A 26,247-nucleotide genomic window follows, 5' to 3' on the forward strand; every position below is an offset into this window, starting at 1 on the left:
GGCTGTAACCAGTAACGCCCAGTAACGTTTACACGGCGTGCATCTAATTAACGTCGATTGCGAACGGGTTGCCGAGCGATGCGGTGGTTAAAAACAGTGGAAAAACGTCGTTTCGCCTTAATATCGTGAAAACGATCACGGTCGCACAATGACGTTTGAGACTGTAACCAGCTCATAATGGCGGCAGCGGCTCGCCGTTGGCCGCGATAATAACATTAAGCTTTATTTAGGTGAAATTCAACTTTAAAACGTGACTCGCGGTAATTATGCGAGAGTGAAACAATGCCCGCTGGTGGCCTGGCCTCGCATGATATACGTCTGCGTGGTTTTTGCAAGACAAAGGCGTTTTATATCGCGCGCATTCGCCGCCCGCAACTTGCACGCGGTTTTGTGCCTTCGGCTGCCCGCGTCACAGGAAGTTTATGCACTTCACGCGCGCGCGCGCGCCAGCCCGTCTGCACCCCCGGTGCATTCTACTGCGTTTGAGAATTGCCTCGTACAATGCTCGCGTTGCTCTTTTTTAAATCGCGCCCACCACGCTTCGGCCTGCTTTCGTTTCTAGGCCAGAATATTCTACGTGTGCATATCTGCACGCCGCGATTCCGAGTATCCAGCCGACGTTTAGTGCCTGCCGCGACTTCTAATCGTTTCCTGGAAGAACTCGTACCAACGTGTACCAAATACTCGGTACTTTTAATATAAACGTCGCGAGATAAAAAGTAGTTGCTGCCAGTTCTCGACCCGACTTTCGGTGTCGGTGATAAAGAAATAGAGAGCGCGAGTTTTGGAGTGGAATACTTTTTACACCGTAAAAAGAAAGCTATTTAAACAGGTCCAACGCAATCTTTCCGCATTAATCACTCCATAAAATTTAATCATCGCTCCTCTTTGCGCGGATACAAACATTTACAGAAACTAGAGCAAAACGGAGGAGCTATCGTCGTTTGTGCGTACTGTAAACGCATAAAACAAATTCCTGTGCACCTTATTCTGTCGTTATCCCGATTATAATAAGCATAACAGCGAATGTATTCTCCGCGACACGTTATTACACAATTTGATAGAACGTTCTCTGAATGTGGCCGCTACCACGACTCGCTCAAGAATCTAGCTAGCAGACACAATATGTCCGCACACATTAAAAGTCCCGCGTCAAAGGGATCAACGGAGAGCAACGTTGAAACCGTGCAAAGTGTCGGTGGCGATAGTTTTAACATGTGGCATTGATTCTATATGGAATTACTTTGTCGTCGAGAAGTAATGAGAGCCCAGGTAAAAAGCATCGACGTAACAAGGAGAGAGAAAGGTGCGATAGGGGTTCGCGTTATTGTTGTTAGAAAAATTCGCATTCTTCCATCTGGCAGCGGCCGCTTTACGCGGCGACTTTTCTAATTACGAATTCAAGCGGTCTATTGGAACGTGTTTGCGGAAAGGAGCCGCAAAGAACGTGTCAGAAATTACGTAACCCTCTTTTATATTTTTGTCCTTTCTTTCCGCCCTTTCTTTTCTTTCCTCTTTTTCCTTTCGTTTTTGCCTCTTTTTTAATGAGAACGCGGCAACGAATTTAATTACAACGATGTCCACACAAAGTTTTCTTTCATACTGACTGCCAGCCACGTTAATTAATTACAGAATATAAACGCAAGTTTCGCGCTTAGTTACTTACAATGTCCCGGGAAAGAAATTAATAAGACGCGGATTCGATGAATTTTTCCGTCGAAAAAGAAATACGGAAAGTGGCCCCGGGAATGCAATCAAACTATAATGAAAGAACTACGCGGAAGAAAAGCAAAAAAACAGCGGGCTGCGTCGAAATTCATACTTTTCCGATAGAAAGTTACACGAAACCACCCCAGTTTAACGCGTTCGTTGCCAGGGTAATAATTGACGCGGGTATTGAAATTTTTGAAAAATTTCCACGGTAAAATAAACGCTCGAGGAAGCATACGAAATTCGCCTGTCAATCAACGCGTTGGCTTGCTACTTAGGCGGGAAATATCGCGGAATCGTGGCGCGCGTAACACATGGCACGGTGTTCCTGGTCGATGTTCAGCAATCTCGCAATTACTACTGGCAACGATAACGCGTTTCAAAATAACAGCTTTTCACGCGGACCCTTCGACGAGCTAACAGTGCCGCTATTGTTAAGCAATATCCCTAATGCGGTGTCAATTCATAAATAGCCGGGCACCCATACGGGCGCGCGCGTCACGGTGCGGGTCAACGCGACACCGTTGTAAATGACGACCATCGACGGGTTCTGTATAACCGGACGTTACACGGGCTACGCATAAACGTTGCCACCGCCACTCGGTGGACAGTAATTACGCGTTATGCGTTAGCCAGCGATTCCCACCCCCTTCGTTGGAAAAGAAAATTTTCCGCGGTGAACCCGCGAATGGATATCCGATGGTACCTTTCTCGCGGCGCGTTGTTGTTTTTTAAATGAACGAATTGCGAGAGGACGCTACTGCTGTTCGAATCAAATTAAAAGTTCAATTACAGTGCAGATTTGTGGGGGTTTGAGGAATTACATTAACATTCGAGTCTTAAAAATTTGGGATAGCATCGCATTCTATTTGAAGTCTGCTTCAAAAATTTTACGACTGAAACTAGTAGTAAGGGTAAATCGACACAGTTTCCGATGTACGGTGATTTAGCAGAATTTAAGTGGATTCAGTTAGGCAACTGCAGTCCGTCGAGCAGTAGATTCTGAAAATCCGAACCAGACAGCTGACCAGGCAGCGCGGCACGTCTGACTGAATCTACTTACGTTTGACTGATCGTGATTTTAAAAAGTCGCAGAATTTCAGGAAGAGATTTGAAGGGAAAGAGATCGCACAGAATATCGTGGTATTTTTTCTTAAATCTTTGCGGACTTTAATCGGGGGTAAAAAGTAAAAAGTAAAGTATTTCCATGGAGGAATCCCTGAATGGCCCATCGAATGGAAACAAGCATAACGCGCGAGCTTATCCAACGGACGCCTCTGGTTCACGATCGCGTTCAACGAGAAACTAATTTCCAGTCTCTCGAAACCCTAATGGCCGTGGGGCGCGTTTAATTTGCGGCGCCGTGGAAAAAAGTTAGACGCCGCTGCCGCCGCCACCGCGTCCGTAGACGGGTACACGGCAAATTTGTTTATCGGCATGCGAGCGTCCGGGGCATTAATACGCAGAGCGTCAGCGATAACCATTCTCAATATCCATAATTATTATCAGCGGCGGGAGCTGTTGGCAGCCCCAGAGCGCGCGCACCACGTGACTCGTTCCCGTCGAAATAAAATGACAACGTTCATTTGCAAATGCACGAAAGTGCATTATTTTTATTGGGTTTGTTAGTGACCGAATCGACGGGGCACCACGTTTGTCTGCGTGAACCACTCTCTCATCCTACGTCCTGTACGCACACGCTTACACGTAGACATCGCGTCTGTATCGGTGAACCGTGTTCTCACCCTACGCTTGTCCACACGATCGCACGAAAGTAACACGCACTGGTCCTCCTACGGTGCTAGGTTGACTGAATCACACTTCCATCATACGCATACTCGCACACATTTCCACACGCGTATAAGTACTATTGCCATACAGTTATGACCAGTGAAGTGTACCGTCATCCCACGAATACGTACACGTAAACGCATACATCGCGTATAGGCGACACGCACCAATGAATGTCGCGGAGACGAGAAAGGGGATGATCGTGCGCGCGCGAGCATACGCGCGCGATTCGTTCTACAAGCCGGCTAAAGGGAGTGTGACAGATTCGCTGGGGGAATACCGATGGTCCACTCGTTTTTTCCTTCTCCCCTCTGTCTCTCTCCTTTTTCGGTTCGTTCTCTGTTTCATTTTTCGCCAGCACGTAAAAGGGTGGTAGGCGGGCAGCGAAAAACTGCGTCGATGTTTGGCAACGATCCTGGTGCCGAACAAATCGACGTGTCACAGGAATTTATCTTAATTTATGGAACCGACCGGGCGGTGGCCTCTGGGAGGATCTTTTTGTTCGCCGATTAATTATTCCCGGCGAGTCGACGTCGATCTCGTTCTAGCAGAATTTTAATAACTTTGTGTCCCTTTTCCGCGGCGTGAGCGGTGGTTCCTCCGGTCAGGTGACGCGAAATTGATTGGATCGTCGGGCCAAAGACATGTGCGATCGGCCACCAACGTATTAATCCCGTGCCTTGCAAATTTTCGGCCCCGCAAACAATAATGATGGACCGTTTGATGAGATACTTGAATATTTTATAAACGCGCGCCGTCCTTTACGTATCGCCACTGTATCTTCAACGTTTCAGGTATAAATTCTCGAACACGGTTACTATATTAGATACGATTATCCAACGACGATTACGAGACGTGTCTACGTATCGTTTACTCTCTCCTAACTCGGTCTACAACTCTGCTAAACGTATAATTGAATTCCCCAGGATTTTCTAGATTATCAACGTGCCGATTCAACGTACAATTCGCCCGTTTGAGCACAATCGAACGTTCAAATTACACCAAACAGCGATCCATCGTCACCATCGCAGGTGCCAACAATCGCGAAGCTCGTCGAAAAACAAACGCGACCAACGAGCAGGCCCCTTCGTATCCACGATTCCCATGGAAATCCGTTAATTGAACCCGTCTCGTTACAAGTTTCTCATAATACAATCCCGCTAATCACGACGATATTTCCACGGACGGTCGAGCCGGCTGTGTAATTAAAAATTCGTACGACTGTTTGATTCGCCGCATAGGCGCCATGGCACGTACACACCGATCTGTGCGGAGTTAATAAACATACATTGTCGGCGTGACGTCGATGTGCGCGTGGAAAAGGAAACGAAAAAAAAAAAAAAAAAAAAAAATTGGAGAAAAGCAACTCCACCACAGCGTCATCTGGACGCGTCTACACGGTTGCACGCGCCCGTTGCGCGTTTCAAGCAGATTTCGAGAAATCCATGGGTTTTTTGCGGATTATCCCGGCCTCTACACTCGTGGTCCCGTAGGATAGAAAAAAGAAAGGGGCGAAAAAATGACGGCACGAGCGGGAAATCAGCGTGGACGCTGACCACTTTTCGACTCCGCTATGCAAATCGCGGAACCGGACGATTACGCTTGGATTTTGACGCGCGCGCGCGCGTGGGCGGGCGCGAGAGCGCAGCACAAACCGTCGTCTCGTGGAAAAAAAAGGAACGGGAAAGGAAACAAAAAAGGTGGTTTGCCTGGCTGGCCTCTGGCGGCCGCGCGCACACACACGTATGAACGCGCGGGGGGTGTGGGGGACGAGCGCGTGAAAAAAGTCGCGAATGTTGTAAAAATCCGGGGACCGCCAATCGGGCGCATTGTGTCCAGCCGGCGAACAATACCGACGGCGTTCGGGTGACTGGCGCATTTTCCCGGCGAATTGGCCTGCATTGTTGGATTTTTCAAATTGTATTTCTAGCTTACGCAGCTACAAAAATTGTCTATTGCTCTGGACCCCTTTCGATGTCGTTCGTTCCTCCCTGTCTTCTGTTTTTGCGTGCGCAATTTTTCTTGCGCGTGAATCCAGGTCTTTCGGACTAATCCGGCATTCATCTTGAACGCGCGCACTACATCTGCGCGTACGCGCCAGCTCGCTACAATAGAATTCTTATACAAACGATTGCATCGAGAGAAACGAGCGTAAAGGAAAAAGAACTGAGTACGCATCAGCCCCTCCTGTGTTTACACCAGTCTCCAGTTACCCCGCGTTCGAAAGAAACCCGACAAGAAATCTCCTATCAGCGAACCACCCCCCGAACGACAGTCGAACGCTACACGGCCACGGCCTCGATACAAGTAGTCGCGGCGCAGCCGCTTGTCTGTGTCGGGCATTCCTAGAACAGTAATCTTATTAAATTTACATATTAATCAACGGATTTTAATTATCCCCAACCCCGTCCGAGAAAGAGAGAGAAAGATGAGAAGGCGCGAGGGGGGTTGAGGGAGAGGGAACAAGAGCGAGGAGGAGAAGAGAAGGGTTGCCGAAGGAAACGGGGTTGGAGGACAACGCTGGAGAAGAGCGACGGCGAAGGAGAGACGGACAGAGCAGACAGAGAAGTTGAAGTTGGAACGATAAGGGGTTGAACAGGATGAAGCGAGAGCGTGGCACTGTCAGAGGAAGCTCGAGTGAAACGGAGACACCGTCGAGATCGAGTCGAAAAGAGACCAAGCACGGTTCGCCGGAGTGAGAAAGGGGTACGGGAACGGAGACGGATGTATATGTATACATAGGGAGAGAGGAAGAGAGACGGCTCCACCCTTGTGCGGCGGTAGCGGTGGCGGTGGCGGAGACCGAGCCAGCTCTCGTAATTTACATTAATCCAATAATTGCATGGAGGTTTCCTAATTAGAAATTCAAATGAGGTGGTGGTGGCAGGCAGGCAGGCAGGCAGGCAGGCAGGCAGGCACAGCCAGCCAGGGCTACCAACTCAGCAGTGGGAGAACACCATCGCCGGCGAGCAAAGTCCGTGCAACCATCGGGGGCGATCGTACGTCGTACTGGCCCTGGCCTAATACGAGTCCGTGCGATGCCAGGATGGGCGTTAAAAGCTATCCGAATTCTCGAAATTCGGATCCGATGGTCCTGTTACGTATACCTCCGGCTAATGCCCCGGACCTGTAGACGACCAGACCATACCTAAGCCTCGCCTTTTAATCATCCCCACCAACCCTCTCGCGTCCTCTTCCCTCCCGTCCACCTCAGGATCGAACGGAGTAAAAATTGAATCCTAATCTGTTTAACGCCTCCGGATTAAATGAAACTGGGAATGTAATTGGAAGTAGTTGCAGGGTTACTACAGTTTCGTATGATAATATCTGCGATATGTACCATGTACGCGTAGATACTCTACGTTATAGAAGAATTTATAATTGTTTACGATCGACGTGCTGGAAAAGTTTAGAAGATTAGGAGAGAAGAGTTAAAAGTTTTTTTTTATTTCCAGAGAAGAATTGCGGAATTTATTTGAATGCTAGAAAAAATCAAAGTGAGGTAGCGAAGAAGATTCAAGAGCGTGGGACATCGAGCGAGAGCAATTTCAGTGCAATATAACGTTGTCCACTGGTACGTCCCGGTGCGTGTGGTCCTTTTGTTGTCCCCGTAGGGATCCCTCGGCAAACCTAACACGTCCCTAATATCGTCACAGACCCGTCCTTCCATCGTCACCCAGGGCATATCATGGCACACGGTCGCACCGTCCCTGATAGTCCCAACGTGGCTGATCGACGAAGGTATCAACCTGCGAGCGCGACACGTGCGCGTCATTCGCACCAGTCGACGCCCCGCGGAACCTTTTCTTGAAACACCCTTCAGCAAAAAAAAGAAAAAAAAAAGAAAAAAGAAGGATCCCAAGTAACGACACGCTAACCTTGACACGATGATATTTCGTTGGGGATATTCCCGGTGAAATTTAGAGCGCAAACATGGTTATCGAAGAACTCGGATCTTAATCCGTGCGATTATAAAGTGTGACGGTCTTCCGAGGGTGTAACAGGGGTATATCACTTTTACGAGTACCCCTCCTTCGACGGAAGGAACGGCCTTTGCAACTTTATTCGACATGATAAAGGAATCTCTACCTGGAACGGCAGTGGTTCTCATCGCGTGACATTCAGTCTGTCATTTCACTACCTATCTATTGTGCTTGAAATGTTGATAAAATTCATTTCATTTACCCACACCAATCCTGCTAACTCATGCGTCTCCTTCATTCACTCTCAGAAGAATTTCTCTATGTTCTACGCGTGAAACGACGACGAATGGAAAACAGCGTGGTAATCGCAGACGAAGCAATGAAACAGCCGATTCTTTGTCGTCTGGGAACTGTGGCGGGGTTTTAGGGGTGGGTCTGAAGTTGGGGCGCGCACTGATTCCGGGTCACCGAGGAGATCATCGTCTATTCCCATTGCGACAGGTCAGCCGAGTTTCGTCGAAGGAACTCCACGTGCAATTATGATAATGGCGGCCGTAGTCGAGCCACCTAACCCGTGCTAACTCCGTACGTTAGTTCTGGTAGTTCTGATATCGTCTGTGTTTAAACAGCCAGGCGGTGCTGCGGCAACCGCCGTCGTTGAAACGACGTGGAGGAAAGGGGTTGTGGAGGTGTGGGGGTGTGGAATAGGGAAGGTAACGGGAAGATGGGGGTGTTAAAGGGGAGAGAGAACACGGCCGTGGGATGGGGAGCGGTTGAACGGGTGGAGAGGGGGCAAGCTGGTTGGCGGGGTACGAGGCTACGACGGCAAATCTACATAATATAACCAACTATTGTTCAAATAGACGGCGCTCCGCAGATTCAATTACCATTGTGATACAATTAATGTTGGGAATTTCATCAATTCGAGTGCCGGGCACGGCTCTTACATATGCATAGGAGAATCGAACGTGGCGCGGATTTCGTCCGCGAAGAAAAGTCGACGACAAATATTATTCAAGCAGCTTGGGCTCTAATCAGCCGCTGGGCCTCGGGGATACCGTGTCGAGGGTTGCCTCGCGGACGTGCGATCGTGACACTCGGGACCAGCAGCGATTTATAAAAAAAAAATGAACGTAAAAATGGAAGCGAACCGAACAAAATCGGAAAACCGATTCGTCCGAAAATCGCCCCGCACCAGGGGCTGCATTCGAGGATTATCGTTTTCAGCAAACACATCGTCGCATTCCACGCAGGAATCACGATCAAGGTCTACCCCCGGTCGTTATTACGCAAAAATGATAACGACGCGTTATTCAATTAGATTACTTTCATGGGACGCGTAGTAATTTCATTGCCCGCGCGAGCGGCGCAAAAGCGGGTTGGAAAAGGGTGTGCGTGGGTGCGAGGGGGGCATAGGGTGGCCGGAAGTGGGGTAGGGGGTACCTCGTTGGTTGGAAGAGGAGGCGGAGGTGGTTTTGAGTGAATTGGCGGGCTGGACGCCGGAGGCGGGGCAATGTAGGCGCCACATCATTGCTGGACGTTAATGGGTGATATCGTTGCCCGAATTAAGTGGTATATCGAGAGCTTTTAGAATTAATCGTAAACCGACCGCGGCCCGAAAACAGATCGTCCGTATCGTCGAGGCTCATTTCGCGCCGCGATCCCGGAGAAATTGAGAGCCGCTGGTTCGAGGGGGCAGAGAGAGAGAGAGAGAGTGAGAGAGAGAGCAGGGGCAACGGTGAGGGGGTCTCTACACCGGGTTCGCGTGCACGGATCCATATAAATTCTAATTCCGCAATCAGCGGTATCCAAGATAGTTCTAGGCCGATCCTAACCGGCTAATTCCAACTACCTAACAGCGGCCTCGCGCCCTACCTACCTTCTTATATTTGCCCGACAGTTTATAATAGCCATAATCAACGGTTATACCAATCCCACGATGATAATTACCCGGGGTAGGGCCGGCGTTGCAAACTTTCAGCCGCATGTGTGTGAACTACCGTGTCTCGTGCGGCTAATTCGCCGGGCATACACGCGTCGTCGCCCTGGCCCGTTTCTAACTTCTTCGGTGATTAAATTCCATTTCGAGCCGACCGACCGACCGACCGGCGGAAAAGAAGAGAAGTCACGACGCGGCCAGGGGGGTGGCCTCGCGAGGGGTTGATCGGAGGTGTGCGCAGGTTGAACCGCGGACGTCGAAACGGCCCTGCCGGCGCATTAATAACTTCTCGAACTATCGATTGTTCGCGAATGTCTTATTTCGCCACGGCCTACGAGATGGCACCGAGTAATTTGACGGGTCATTAAGTGCAATTAGAAGACCGACGGCGAGGGCCATGAAACTCTTGCCAGACGATCGTAATGGGACGCAAATCGCAATTTCTTTCCTCTGGAATAACTAACTATCGAACGCGCACTGGTAATCGTTGATGGTCGAGGATACAATCGTATTCGAACGCGTGTCACGATCGTCTAACGATTGAATAACTATAATGGACTGGCGGAGTGGTTGTCGACGAACAAACATATGGTAGCGTCGAGGAAAAAGTAAACGTCGCAGGTCTGAATATAAATCGCAATAGTCTAATAATCGAACGAACTGGTGTAGCGACTTTGGTCAGTAAAAAAACGCAGAACATACGCGAATGGACATAAATCGCAATTATTTCACCGAGAACGATCTAACGAATGCAGGAACTGGTACAGCGATCGTCGCCAGCCGAGGAAACGAACGCACGCGTCCGGGGGACGTACGTAGGCAGGAAGTCGTCGTATTCCGTGCTGTTGAAAGGCGGCGCGGACCTTGAATTATCGAAAATAGGGTGGATCGATTCGAGTCGAAGCCAGCCAAGTTTACTAGACACTTGGTGGGGGACGAAGGGAGCAATTTTCATCCCCCCAAACTCTCCCCTTCGTCTCTGACTCCCCGTCGTAGGTCTCCTAGAATAATCGATCGTATAATTATCGTGATGTACCTGCTAATGCCGCGAAAATCAGCCCCTCGCAACGTCCGCCGTGCCGTGCAGACGGCGGGTTAAGCGTCGGTAGTAGGAGCACATGGTAATTATATCACCGACTAATGGATATAGTTAATTGCTAATTATGAGGCCTGCTGAATGATCGATAGTACCGTGAGGCATCGCGGATGCCCTCCGATCGTTGGTTGGAAACGACAGGGAAGGGCCGGGGGATTATGCCAAGAGTGTCATTCTGGCCTACGCTCTGCTACCCTAAAGCCTGTGCCCCCTGCCCTCAGCCACCCACCCCTCTCAACCACGCGTTCGTTCTCGCACTGTAAATTAGGCTACGTTCGACGGTGATCAATAATTCCAATTGACAAACGATCTCTGACGATTCCAGCGGGATTCCAAGGGGTGAGCCCTGAGGTGTTGGGACGCCGCGATTTATGTATTATTCACCTCCTCGTCGACGTCGATTACAACAATTCGAATTGTATTATTAAGATTCGCATTGTCACAGCTTTGCAACGATTTGCATCGGATCAAACGCTCATTAATTATGGAGGTCTATCGAACCATAAAGTCGCTATTGTCTCACAAGGCACGAGCTCGTGGAACCGTGTAGAAATCTGCATACGCGGATGCGAGGCGCGCGATCACCTTTACCGTAGAGACGAAAGAGAAATTAAAAGTGAAGACGCAAAGGCCAGCGCAGAAAGGCTCCTTTTGGGGGTACGCGTTCGCGCGCGCGCGCGCGGGGTGGGTCGCCGCCGCGACTAGGCGAAAACAACTCAAAGAGCGGAATAATGTTAGCCTCCCCGTCCAAGGGAAACGGCAGGGCTTTATTAGATCGCGTCGACGCAAAGTCTTTTCAGGATCGCAAAGAGCGAGGTCGCGTGACTCTTCGCGCGCCGCTTTCACGTCGAAATCCGACGCGTGTACGATCGTGCCGGTGGGACGGGCGAGGGCGAACTGCCACAGGGCGTTCGAGGTGTCGAGAGTGTAAGAGAGTCGGGTGTCTGGATCGGCGCACGGTGAAATTCCCTTGCCAAAAATCAAAGACATGGAGATTAACAACCATGGGCCGCGTCTAGGCGACGAGATTAGCTAATGCGATTCAACGGCGTGCCCAAGGACGCCAGCCGACGATAATTATCCGTAGGTGCCACATGAACGGCCATAGATACGGTCTGTGGATTTTGCGATGGGTATCTGACGCCAGACCGTGGTTATTCTACCCTGTATTAGAACATTTATTCTCCTTTAGCGACTAAACACACTCAAAATTATACACATTTCGCGAGTTTCGCGAACAATTTCTTACGCGGCTCCCTCGGTTCACCGAGTCGCTTTGTTTCTACATATTAACCGTTTATCTCGACTCACGATACACGTGTGTTTCAACGTTCAATTAATTTTATGCCACATCATTTTCATCGGTTATATAACCTCGACTAAATAGTAATTAACACGTTACTCCAATGTCACGCCACTCCACGAGCATTCGAACGTTCTTCTTACCCAAACGTGCGCGAGCGTCGTATCGTACGGAGGAACTAAACTCGTGTGTACCGGACACAATGGAGAGATAGACGAAGAGAGAAAGAAAATCGTCTTCTTTTCTACAGAGGATCCGTTTGATTTATAACTGAACGTTGTTAATAAGGCAACGAGATGTGCGCCGTAATTCGTGTAAGGAATAACATTATTCCGAGGAGGCTTATTATACACATCGACCGATTTCCGCGCAGTCCTTGAGTTACACAATCCGGAGCCAAGTAAGATCATTAGCAGATGCCTCGGTGTTAATGAGCGTAATTCTAGATGTTCCAGCGATACTGCCAGGCGCTCTCGCGGTTCTACTGCTAAGACGATTATTCTAGCCAGCGTTCACCCTTCCGCCCCTCTCCGCGCCTTCTTAGCACAGTGAGCGAGAGTACGGTCATAAGTAGGTACCGATCGATATAGTTCGCGGTGGAAAAAGGTTAATCGGTACCGAGGTTTCTCCATTATCATCGCCAAGGCTGTGAAACGTCGACTATCAATGTCGAATCAATTTTCCTACGGCCAGTCGGCCACGAGGCGACGCTTACGCGCGCTAAAGAGAGAGAGGACGAATTAACTCGCTCTGTATTTTCCATTCCGACCATCGACGGCCGTAACGCACAGCCGCCTCGTAATAACGTCCCTCCCGTTCCTCTGCCCGCGCGATTCTTATCGGGAATTGACGTTCAAAATTGCATTTGCCTCGTACATTACTTATAGAACGCCGTGCACACGCGTCAGGCGTGCACATGCACGGTAATTCAACCTGCTTCTCCTTAGGGAATCCACTTATTTGCCCAAGTGTTTTAACTCGGCCGGCGCGGGTAAAGCGTATCTATTAATTAATGTCGTCGCTTTTCATTCTAATTGATTTCACGGGCCGCGCGTACTCCGCGTTATAAGTTCCGCGTTGTTCTCTTTTCCCTTTTTCCCTCTCTCCGCACACGCTACGACATTCCGAGCCGCGCAAATCTTTCATCTTTGTATTCATTCGTGACGCGTGAACCAATTATCCGCGGTTTCATTTATTCCTTAGCCTGACGCGTATCGAACGAGTTACGCGGGGCCAGATATATCGCTATAATTAACGATCGGGGGCTACAATTTGTCCAGTTTAACGGTTATTTATACCGAGCTACGAAATTCCTTAAGCCGAGAGCCCGCGAGCTGTCAATAATTCCAGGAAAAGCTTGTTACAGAGATTCCCAGAAGTTCGCTGAAACCCCCCACCCGTCGAGCCGCTCGATCCGCCAACTATTTTCACCAGCGGATAAAAACGTCCCCGACTCGAGAGTTCCCCGTACGAATTCCACGGAGGTCCGTCCGCGATCGCGAACGCGCGACCAAGTGCGCTCCTTCGGCGGGTCGCCCGGTTAACTTGAACTTGCGGTTCAACGAATGGAGACGCCATTATTAAAGGAAATGTCAAGTGTCGGGACATTCTGCGCGGATTAACGCACTCCCATGCATCTCCATTGCGCCGATTGGCGGCGTTCGTCGTCATTCGCGGCGCGCAACCGAGTCCGTCCACGAGATTGACCGGATTTACCAGGGTAATAATAATTTATTCCCTCTCCGGCCCCCTCCTCGATCTTTGCCAGCCTCCGCCTCACTCCTGCCTCCCTCGCTTCCTCCAGCTCGTGCAACGACAAGTGGATCTCTTAACATGTGCTGAACGACTCGTCCAACGTTGATGACTTCTGGGAAGCATCTTCACGGCGGTTGACTTGGACGTTACCGAGGGAAACGTCAGCACATAATTACTGGTACGATCGCGATGGCCGACGGAGGCAACAATACCACTCCTGGCCAGCCACGATCGTTCACCCGTGTCGTAATTTCAGCCACGCTCAACATTCGATTCCTCCGCGGGAAGAATTCGTTCGACCACGTTGGATCTTGTTCTCCGGGCTGTCTGCGCGCGGTTGAAAGAAATTTGTTCGACCGATTTCTCGATGGTTTTCAGACCGATGTAACGTGTAACAGTTCGTTTCGTAGAACGGACTGCTGTGGATATGGCGAGTCGATGAAAGTCACCGTGTACAATGATTCAACTAATTGCAAGCGGATCCAGTTGATCTCGCTAGACGGTCGAGCAGCAGATTTGGAGAAGGACAGCTCACCGGACGACGCGTTCGTAGCGCGTCTGGTTGAATCTACTTATGCTTAAGCTGACTCGCGTCGGTTTATCGGCCTATCGTGCTCGCAGTTTTAATGCTCTCGCGATTTATTTTATAATCACGCATCCATCTTAATTACTCCGCGGATAATTACGCTAATCCCTCTGGCTCGCTGGAAAATGTCGGAACAATTAAGCTGTACAAGACAATGAGGGTGTCGATCGAAACGCGTCGTCGAGACGACCCACAGAAGAGAACTGTGGAGGAGGAACGGGGTGATACATAGCAGACTGAAGAGAGTAAGGGGCAAGGAAAAAAGTGGCTCGAGCAGTGGCGCGAGAGAAAGACGGAAAGTCGACACTTCGCGCAGGACCGACGCGGCCACGGTCGGTTTAATTAAGTCGCGCGAGACCGGCAGAAGTTTCGTCGGGTTTGTTTCGCGAGGCGGTAGTGAGATGGCAGAGTGTACAACGGCGCAAATAAATTCCCCCGGAATGGCATTGTCTTTGAGGTCGACACATTTGCGGAATAATACTCGATAACTCGGGGGCCGAGGAGAAGTTATATTAGGACGGCTTAATTAACCCCCTACCATCCGCCCCCACCAATTCTATCACCGCCCCAACGTCCTGCACCGTCTCTGAAGCCGCGTTTCTCTCTTTCACCTCCGGCTCGCTTCCTCGACGCTCTCTCTGCGCGCTCACCTCGTGAACTTGCCCGAGCGGAGGACGCGTAACCGCGTCTCCGGTTCTGAAAGTAACCCTCCGCGCGCGAGCGACGCAGACGTCCGCCTCGACTCGTCGTGGATTCCTCGTTGGGCCGATAGATCCGCGGATTAAGTCTCAACTCTCGCGAGCTACACAACAGGTACGTTCCCCGCTGTTCGTCGGAACGCTTTCGATAAATTCCGCTCGTCGAATTTATTGCTTATCGATGGTCTTCCAGGACTAGGGCAATGGGACGATAATCGTAAAACGCGGTAAAGAAAACCATCTGTTTCCACGTCGATACCAGTTCTAGACCCGCGATCGTTCGTAACTCCTGAGAATTTTCTAACACCGCTCGAGGATAATTGTTTCTGCCGTTCGCGAGAGGTCGAATCGCGTGGTGGCTACTTTGCAATTAATGTGACGACGGTAAGGGGGGCAGAAGAATCTTCTTTTCTCTTATTTACGCTCTTAACGCGACATACCGTTAACGCGCGGCGCATGTTCCCGCGGAATCGCGTTTCACCGGCGCGTTTATCGCGACTGGTATGTGCAGTATGCGGACAAGCGATTTCGCGAAGAAAATCGAACGGTACAGCGTATCTTGTTGGTCTCGTTAAGGACTCGAGGAGGAACGGAACGAGGAAAACGGACGGCGGTGTTACATTTAATCAACATCCGAAGAACGGCTGAATCCCGGAAGAAAGCTCGACGATTTACCAAGCCTTTCAATTTTGGTAGCTTCAAGGGTGTATTTGAGGAATCTTATTAACTAATGGTAGCATTAGCCATTGCCGCTATGTTTCCTTAACGAGAATGAAGAAATACCGCGAAAGCAATTAAACAAACGATTTTACATAACTGTACCTCGAGAATATCATTATCCACGAGAAAGTGAATTTTTTTACATATTTCTCTGAACACAATCATATTACTGCAAGCATTTTCAGGAGATTAATCGAGACGCTGTATTTTCTGTTCGATCGGAACGCCAATCGCAAAAGGAAGGATTAGCTTAACCGAAGAACGCGGACGACTCTTCCGTCGAAGGTGCGAAACGTAAGGCAAGCCACGGTGGCGGTCCCCGCGTTCCTCGAATTAACACGTACCGATGAAAATGGAGGCGTTCGATCGAACGTAACGGTTCGCCACCCCCTCGGATCGTGGCTGTACCCCCGGTTGACCTCGTAAAGTCGGATCGGTAATACGGAACACTATTTATTCCCGAAGTTTCGAAGGCTCGGGTGAGCCGAAAGCAGCTCACTTCGAGGTAATTACGAGGATTCGCCGTCTTTCTCGACGGGCGGCGCCGCGCCGGTTCGCACCGTCTCACTTTATTCGCGGCGGCAAAGTATACGCCCGTCTCGCTCCCGCCCGCCGATTCTATCGGGCATAATTACCTTTCGCTGTCCCTCTCGGATAATCATTGTAACACCTAAGCACCCTACCTAACCTACCCAGGGAGCCTAGCCAGCGTTTCCAGCGTTATTCGACATCGATCGCGACCGACCTGACGACGATTTCCGTGCTACGACGTGGTCATTGCTGCCGTGGTACGGACTAGATCGTTTCGCTAACGATTACAGTGTCACTCGGCCAATCTAGGATTATCGCTATATTCGGACCGCGGCATGCGACTCGAATCGAGCCGGGCACGTCGACGATTGCCCCCAAACCATTTTATCGTATATACCTACGCAGAGTGTGACCGCTGCTTTCACGCTTTTTTTATACGTGATCATACGTTTCCCTATGCTCTCTCTCTCTTTCTGAAGGAAGGAACGCGTACGTAGATCACGTTTAATTGCCATTCGATCGAAGCGTACCTTTCGATTTTGAGAAGTTCGGACCGCATTGCTCGAGCGAACCGTGTATCGGCTTTGGTGAAACGTTCGCGTGGCAAACGCGTAGCCGCGGTGCACTTAATGGCACAGATATTCGCGTGCCTCAGTTTACAAACTATGGATTTAAAAAGGTGTAATATCCTCGCTTTTATATCGCGCTAATCATTGCGCCACGAATGTCGTGCAACGTTACAAGTTTAAGTAACACAGAGTACGATACTTATAATTGTACGAGTATAATAATCGTAAGACCGCGCACGAGTGAAAGGACATCGAAAGTTTGAGCTCCCCGGTTTAGAGTAATCCCATGAAATATCTGAAGAAACCGATCGTTTCGATCGAGTAATTATCGGCGGAAGTTCGCTCGAAAGAGCTTTGGTCTACCAGAAACATTACCGCTGGCCCATAAGTACCACAGTTTACAATATCATTACGTGCTCTTGCGTAAGTGCTTGCATAACGCGTTCAGCCGTTCGCCGGAGAATGGCGTGTTCGTCTTTCGCAAGCGAGCAAAGACGTCCAGCGACAATTAATCCGACGTTACCGTCGTCGAACCGCGGATCGCCCCGAAAGTAGCCGCGCGTCCAGCAGGAAACTCGCGCGTTCGAAACATTTGACCCAGTGTCGGGTCTGGGAACGGGAAACATTCGCGCGGCGGGATCGATGACTTTTCGCCCCGCGATCGATATCGCCGGCTTTAGTTTTATCGATCGCTACATTCAATGAGGATACGCGGCAGCACGCGCGACGCATTAAATCATTGAAATTTATGCAGAGCCGGGCCCACTACGCGCAGTATCTTTCACTTTTCATTACGGGATCATTTGTCATGCGTCCGTAGATCCCTTATCAGTGGACGATCATAAACAACCGTGGCATAAATTTCAACTTTCGCGCATAACCTGACGGCGAACCATCGACCGGCCGCCGGGAAATTTATTACTTCAAAATCCACCAATCGAGGCGTCCCCGTGCGCGCTCGTCGTCCCACCGATCACCAACTCCCGCGTCGCGTGTTCTTATGTAAACGCGGCTGTCTTCGACGATATCCGATCGGCTCGATCGTTTCATTTCGGAATTTGTGCACCGCGCGGATCAGCCGCCCCGGTTTACCGACGAATGGGAGCCGAGAGATAGCCGCGCCGCGTCCCAGAACGTTTTATGGGCTGACAGAGCGTTCGATCGCGAAGACGCATGGAATGTATGTTAGTTTGAGGTTGATGCGGTAGATTTATGCGCGTTCCAGATAAGAACGATCGCGAGGCTTTTCCAGGAATCGGCGTCTGGAAATGAAATTCAAACGCGCGGATTGCGCGACGGAGGCCGTGGACCGCGCGATCGCCAACAAACGCCGGGACGACGAAATCGCGGCCTGCCGGACGCGAGGCACGCTTTAATCGCTCGCGGGAATTTTCATTTAAGACATCGCGCGCGTGGCGTTACGCAATTTACAAATAGATCGCGGCGGAGGATGGAGCGCAATCTAAATGAAAATCGCATCCATCCTTAATTAAACATCGGTAACGTGTATTCTACTCCGGACACTTTGTATATTTTTACATATCGCGTATTTTGCATTTCTGCGCTTTTTTGCGCATTTTAATACCCCATAAATGCATAAACATCCGATTATGTAAATGAGCGTAATTAATAGAAACGCGAGGTACTTTGCCTGGACGTGTTGCACGATCGCAATGTTGTACAAAGTATTTATCACGTTATTCATCAATTTTTCAGTGCCCCTGGAAATGAGTCGCGGTTCCCTGCGCAACGTACGCGACAATTAATGTCACGGCGTAGAAAAACGGGCATAACGCAACAAAGTATCGTTCGCCGCGAGGAGCAGAGAGGTTCGCCTCCCGATTTCTCTCGCTCGAGATCGTCTAGGAATTCATTAGACGTGAGCTCGCGGTGGATATATCCAACGGAGAGGCAGGAACGTGGGAAGCGACGTTTTACAAAAGGATTTAATGCCCTGCAAACGAATCGGCGTCCGGCGTTCGTTCACCCCGCGCCGCATAATTATGTGTCTATGCTTTATGGCAACGATGTAACGAACGCGCGCGCGCGCGCGCGGGTGCGCTTTCAGACGCTGTAAATTAAAGTTGAGAAAGTACGCACACGGTCGCGCGGCCGCGCGCGGTACGCGAGCAGTCATCGCGCGAGCCACCGCGCGTTAATTAAAGCTCATTGTAATAAAGAGCACTTTTTATTCACTTTGCCTCGTTCAGCCAGCTAGCCGGGATATTTTTATGTTTAATTATATTAGGTTTTACGAGGCCAGATACCCGCCGCTTCGCCGTCGACCGTCTTGGCCGACGGTAAAACATCCGCCCAGCCCCGAACAGTTTTCAACTTTAATTGTCGACCAGTCCCCGTGGTTTATCCGGCTATAAACACCCGGACCTGGCGACACTTCCTCGATGAGAAACTCCCCACGATCCCCGCGTTACTACCTTCGTCTTCATTATCCGCCATCGAGGCTGAATTAATTACGATTTTGTTTCGAGACACGTCCACGCGATTTATACCGTTTATAGTTTCAGCGAATTGCCCAAGTTTCGCGGCGATAATTGATAGAAATCTCCTCGAGTTGTTTCGCTCGTCGAGCAATCCGGTAAAAACTGTGTGCTCCGTTCGAAATTGTACGGCTCACGATTTGCGCGACAAACCAGCAGAAACGGTGTGTCATTGAATCATTACTCTCGGCTAGCCTGTAATCTATGCAGATTGATGTGGGGAAAAAAATTCTTCTTCTTATGCGGCCTCGATCATTAACATCGTCGTCGATCGGTACGCGCGACCGTTAAAGATTAGTTTCGACGTATTTCATTAGCCGTCGGGCACAAAAACTAACTTTCTCTTCCATGCTAAACGGTACATCGGACGAGTACATCCGCTATAAAACGTTAATACCGCGCAGTCATCTCCGTCTCGAAGAATAATATCAATCGAAGGAAATCGAAGTAAACGTCCGCGCGCTTCAAACGTGTCGGATAAAAAGAACTCGGTCAATATTACCAGGAATATTTCTACGTCATTTAGAAACATATACTTAACCGACATTAACGCGATGCTCGTTGCGTAAGTGTCAGGTTAAATATAGCTGAAATGCGGCTTCTTTCACGTTAACCTCACCGCGAAGGCGGAAAACACCGCGTTTCGCTCGCAGGTTCGCGTCTCAGGCTTTCAATTATCGGGGTATTAATTTCAATTATCGCTCGAAAATAAGTCTTTCGAGTTGAACGTTACTTATCTGCGCCGCGCGAAATCTGGCGATTAAAATCGATTTTCAGCCGGGCCATTTACCACCCCGACGCCCGAGGCCTTCCTCTTGCCCAAAACCGCGAAATATTCGAATTTTTGCATCGGAAAAGGATAACTCATGTTGATATCAAGATTCGAACGGTTCACAGGGTGCAACTGCGTTGTAAGCCGCGCGGATCTCCCTGCGTCCTCCTACCAAACGGGGGTGCTGCTCCCACTCCCGGTCACTCACCATCCCCTTCTCTCTCTCTCGCACTCTCTCTGTCTCTCCCTCGCTCCTGGCACCGAGAGATATCAATTAGCACTACGTCCTGGGGAATTAATCTCGGGAATTAATATCGCGACGTTGCTAATTAATTTTCGTTAATTTCGAATCAGCAGTTTCCAGAGCAGTGGCAGTGCGCACGGCCCCCTAACACAAATCCCTATCATCCGTGGTCGTGTTTCTCTCTGTTCCAGACAGGCCAGACAGAGACACGGACAGGAAGTAAGACGAGGAAGAGACAGAGAGACACGTACGAGGAGACACAGGGTGTCGAGAGCGAGGGGGATAGGGCGAGGGCGAGAGGGAGCGCGAGGGATGGGTTAGGGAGGCGTGGGGTAGTGGAGGTTCCGACAGCGACGCTGTGTAGACACTTCCACGAAAGTTTCCAGCGAACAAGCGGCTGCATCGTCGACCGTTTCTTGCTTGCACGCCCGATCGCGAGCGTTGCGTGCGGCGTTTATCAAAACACACATTTAATTATGCCCCCGATTGCCTGACTGGCGTCGAAAGTGGCCGCGCGGCTGCGCTCTCAAAAATCCCTCGATCGTTCCGTCCTTGCCGGTGTTTTCCGTCCGCTGCAACGCGTACAGCTTTTAATCGAGAACGATCGTTTCCCCCCCACAGCCGATCTTTGAGTGTTTTTTTCACGGCGGTGTAAACAAATCAGCGCACGAGTGTACTTACGTTCCAGATTAAATCTGATGTGGAATTAAAGGTTAATACGTGCACGGAAACGTTGCGCCACGCACGATTTCGCTTCGTTCGGAGGAAAGTTAAATGGAGAAGTTAAGTGGTACGGACGTATCTTGAATGATACAGGATGTTAGATAGCGAAGAAATTGCACGATATCATCCGTTCGTGGAGCGCACGGGGCCCGTACATCGTAATTGTCGAAGGAAACGAGAGGGCATAACTACCACACGCCACTATTCCGATAATCCGGAAGGAGACTGGTACCCATTCTCTCAATTACGACTTTACGTCTTATCTAGGGGCGGGTTCAGCGGACAGTCTCGATTTATGTAGGCACGTACCGATGAACCGATTTTTTGTGGGCCTCGTGAGAGTATCGAGAGGCATCGAACTTGATCGCTTTTTCCTGTACGAGTCCTTTACGATTTCTAATGATTTGCATCGTCAATAATTGCGTTGTATTCGAAACGAACGAGATCGTGCTGGAATGAAATGCAGAGGAAATATTTGCATAAAGATCAGGCCGCAGACGGTGTAGTGACGAAAAACCAGCTGTCCATCGCTGGCCCGTGAAATTTCGTCGTCGTGGTTCGGTAACGGGCCGGGAATTGCGTGTTTCTTGCGTCTCGACGGGGTGGGCCGCGGGAACGCCGTCGACGGGTTTCGTTTGCGTTTATCAAAACACACATTTAATTATTCCGCGCATCGCCGTGGGCGCCGAAAGTGGATACGCGGCTGCTCGCTTATTCCACGCTTAATTCACACCTGGAACCGTGACGGAGCGACTAGAGCCGCTTAAATTAAAGCGACGGATAATAAAAGCGTTAGCTCGTCGGAGCCCCGGGTTCAGCGAATCCCTTCCCTCCTTTTTTTCCTTCATCCCCCACTGCGCGCGCCTTTTTTCACCCCCGGCGTTCCTTTCTCTTGCCCCTCTTTTTTCTTTCATTTTTCTCTCTTTTTTTCCCCTTTTCTTTTTGCACGTTTTCCTCTTTTTTTTCCTCTTCCCTTCGACCGCGTTCTTTCTCACTCGCTTTCTCCCGTTGCGCGTCGCTGCAACTTGCCTTTTGTTTCTCGCGCCCTTGCCGAGGTTTTAAAACACACAGGAATGCGACCGCGTGCACCCGAATTTAGGGGCGGTTCGTGGTTTGACGAAAACTGTGCCATTTTACTCTACCGCCGGCGACGGTACGTTAATTGGGAAAGTAGGGAAAATAGTTGGGGAACTGAGTCACGCTCGATTCCGTGGAATAATGCGCGCCCAACGGATGCTGGAGTTTTGTGTTTCTCCCGGTCGAGGGAACAAGGATGACAACTTTTATCCTTTCCAACTTACACGTACGCGTTATCTAAAATATCGCTGTTGCAGACGCGAAAATTTAATTCTCCTTATGGATGGCGATTCTTCGGTTAATTTAGAATTCTATTTTCGAACAACGCGGGGGAAAATCTGAATGGAACAGCTCGAACGGAATTCCCAGCAACAGATGAAGCGTTGAAGGAATAAAGCAATTTTTCCGGGTCTGGTCTCTACGAAAGCCGAGCGCGCGACTTTAAATTGAAATACGCGGAGGGAATATATGTGGCCATAGAAGAGATTACGCGGTGGTTACACCGAGTGAAAACGCTTTAACACGCACACGCGTCTTCGGGTTCGCGCGAATTTACGCGTGCGCACGCTCGTCGTCGCAGCCGGTTAATGAGACACATTCACAAAGTTTGTCCTGCGCCGAGACGAGTCGATTGTACGCCGAGAATTAGCTTTTCAATTCAACTGGCCCCGCCCCGGCCAAACTTACGGCTCCAAAGTTCGGCTGAATTTAAATACGTCGTCTGGATAAGTCGCGCAACATGCTCGCGACCACCCTTTCACCCCTTTCGTTCGTTTGTCTCCCCCGATTTTCTCGATTCTCGTCGTTCCGCTTCGCATCGACGTTGCTTCGCTCTTTTTCTCGGTCAAATTTTGATGGTCATTTTATTACAGTACAAAAGAGTGAAACACAGTGGTGGTTCGCCTCCCCTGTTTTTAGCGCGCGTAATGCACCATTGCACCTCCAATCTACGGACCAAAGTAGCCATCCGCGGACCATTTTGCGCGTCACTTTCTCTCATCACTGAACGACGAGTCATTTTCAAGTCAGTACTCGCAACAAGCGAGCACACTAATCGCGCACACATCATTATCAAGATGCTATTACAATTTTACGACGAGAAATCGCGCTGATCTTTCCAACTGGTGTATCGAGACGGAGTACACACCTCTCGTTACCAAGCAACTTGTCTTCGACACAATGGAACACGAGTACTGAGTCTGAACGATATCAGTTTTCAAAGTGTTTTCGACTCGTCGAATCGCTTGTAGCACAATTATTCAGCCAGCATCCGGTCCACGGGTAAATTGCGTGTATCCCTTAGCCGTGAATTCTAATTAACAAGCGAAAATGAGATCGAAGAGAGGAGCAGCGTCGCGGGTAGCTAGGGTGGCCTTCGATTAGCCGAGGGACTCTCTCTCTCTCTCTCTCTCTCTCTCTCTCTCTCTCTCGTTACTAAATTCAAAACAATAAGTCAGAGAGAGAAAGAGAGAGAGGGAGAGAGGAGAGAAAGACTCTTCGTGAATTTCAGCAGCGCCTGGTAATGGAACTTCTGCCCGCTTTTATAAAACGTCCCCGGCTTTCTTAAATAATGAGATACATTTAATCAGAGGATTAATGAACGCCAAAGAAGTGGAATGAATTATGAATGATATTTATTCGTTGAGTACCGAAGCGGCTTGGGAAAATGATAATGCGGATCCTCGTCACGGATTCGTAATAATAATAGCAACAGCAATAACAACAACACCAACAACAACCAGGGCCGAGAAAACGGTGGAGAGCGAAAGAAAGAAAAGGAAGGCATAAAGAACGACGATAATAATGGAGAGGACGAGGTGCAGGAACAATAAGAAACGTGTTCAGGAAAGCCGGGAGTGCAAAGGAGGGGCGCGAGGAGGGTTGAAAAGGGGTTCGCGGAGGCAGGGACGCGGGAAACTTCGTCTCTCGCCTCTATTTGCATAAAATCGTCGTAGTCGACGCCTTCGAAGATAATGAAATGAAACTAAACAAATAACGCGGATGCTAAACATTAATTACATTCGCCGTGGAAAGCGGAGAGCGACAGAGAGGGTGAACTGTGGCGGAGGGTTACGCCTGTGGAAATTAAGAGACGTCGGGTAAGGGGATACGCGAAAGGGTTGCGCCTCGAGGGGGCGGTGGGGCGGAAACACGGGCGAAAAGGTTCGCGAAGGGAGTATCCACCCCTGCGCGGGGTGGCGAATTAAGAAATCGTTTAAGAAGTTTATATCGGGCACGCTGCCAGAAAGAAAGGGGTGAACCGCCCACTTTGCGAAAGATACTACTGCATTTTAAGCAACGATCCAGAACCGCGTCGCGGGAGCGACCCCTCCACAGTTCCGACCCTCTCGCCCACCGACTCGCAATCGTACTTGTAAATTCTGATTGATAAGTCGCATTTACTCCGTTACATTTTTCGCTTCCGCTAATCGCGCATAATTCTGCGTATTCAGCTGGAACATCGTACAATGATATTAATATTATACAGCGCGGCGGGGAAAAAGGTGCTCTTACATTTCGCGTCTACTATTTACCCTTAATGAACGAGGGTTCCAAAATAATGTTTTTACATTTTTTAAATATTTTCCCCGGTGAAATACTACCCTCGTTCGTAGCGCTGCATCGCGCTCATTAAATATGCGCGCAAGCAAAATTCTGCCGTCGACTCACATAATCAGACAAAAATAGTTTGGAATCGCGAAGAAATGTTTATTTAAAGCTCTTGCCTCGTGTCGCCTGTTCAATATTTACTTTGTTGGCATACCCCTCGGTAGCTGTTTAATCGCGCAGCATCCATGGTATTTATAGGAAGAAAAACGCATCATAATTAATCGAGGTGGAACCGAATCTTACTTACGATCGAGGCAATTATGCGAGATGAAGGAACGAAGGCTGGAGGAGGGGGGTTCTCTCGTTACTCTCGAAAAGTTTATCGAAAGACCTCCGCGGTCCGCGAGGGCCTCGCTAAATCGGCTGAAAAATATGCGAGTGGAGTCCTCCGCTGCCTCGGTGAAGTCTCCTCTCGCATTTTCTGCAAACGATAAACCCCGCGATGCACGCCAACATCCGTGTACGGTGTACGTATACGGAGGCTGGTCTATGGGAGAGGAAGAGGAGTTATGCGATCCGCGGATCCTCACGTACGGATGTATGATAGCCACTGACCGTTGCATTTCGTTGGGTATGCATTTACGAGCATGTTGGACCTCTTTCGCGGAGACATTGATGGACAAGCGCAGCTTATATGGCTACTCCAAGAGAAGGCTCCTCGTGGCCGTTTACATATTTATGTTATGACTCCGCTTCACTCGACTTAATTGACGGAATTGCCATAAATTTGCGAATATCGCGTGGACGAAGACGACTACGGAGACCATGACGGTCATACGGAGGCGCGGGTCGCGCGTACCTACGTGTATATTTATATATATACATACATATACGTACATATATGTACACGTATTTATATGCACGCGTATGTATATGCACGTGCACGTACGTACGGATGTGTATACGGAGGTACGGCGCATGTACAGTTGGGATCGGAACGAATTCCAATGAATACCGATTAGGAGAGTCACGGAACGTCGTTTCGTATCCGACGACCACTAGGTGGGAATTCCAAAAGACGGGGGCCGTAATTGACGGAATTCCAGCAAGTTTTGAGCACGTTCAGCTTTTACAGTGATCGATACACCGGTTTTGTGTACCGTGGTTGGTGGACGATCGCGAAGTTTCCCTCGAGTTTTGGAGGGTTTCAAGAGGGACGTAAGAGACTCGGGAAGAATGGTGTCGTTCTGGGGGCGCGGTATTTCCGGCGAAATTGTTCGGCTCCGGAAATTTTCGATAGAATCCCTGGTAGGAAGCTGTATTACGATCTTCGTCGAGAAAAATCCCCGGCAAGCATTTAACCCGTTAACTGGGGGGAAGATCGCCTGTACCCGACGTCCAAGTATTCTCTGCGCGATCATTTATTTATTTACGCGTGCGATAATACTCGATATCTTTAATTAAACGAACTTCGATTACCGCCTCTGCGCGTATCGCGGTGAATACCAATCCGCGGATCGTGGAAGAGGTGACCGCCGCACCCCGTTAACGAGGCCCCCAAGGCGAAATCCTTGGTGCACGCCGGCGATGAAGCGGCCTGTACATTCTCGGACGCACTGAAACACTCGCCAGTGTTTATTACTCCGGCAGCCTCTTCCTGGATCCCGTCGTACAGTTACTCACTCCTCCGACTAGCGCTAGACAAACCCAAAGAAAACGCAGGAAAAAAGACACCGGCGGATAGGTTAAAGGTTGAACGTGA

At 49.7% G+C, this 26,247-nt stretch overlaps 1 protein-coding gene across 5 annotated transcripts in view; it reads right to left on the minus strand.

Annotated features, from left to right (window-relative positions):
- Positions 1-26,247, minus strand: part of Pdm3 (POU-domain protein pdm3) — a 147,479-nt gene that overhangs the window by 36,674 nt on the left and 84,558 nt on the right. The gene's annotated exons all lie outside the window — the stretch shown is intronic.

Source organism: Xylocopa sonorina, chromosome 1 (genome assembly GCF_050948175.1).
Source record: "Xylocopa sonorina isolate GNS202 chromosome 1, iyXylSono1_principal, whole genome shotgun sequence".
Classification (NCBI taxonomy): domain Eukaryota; kingdom Metazoa; phylum Arthropoda; class Insecta; order Hymenoptera; family Apidae; genus Xylocopa; species Xylocopa sonorina.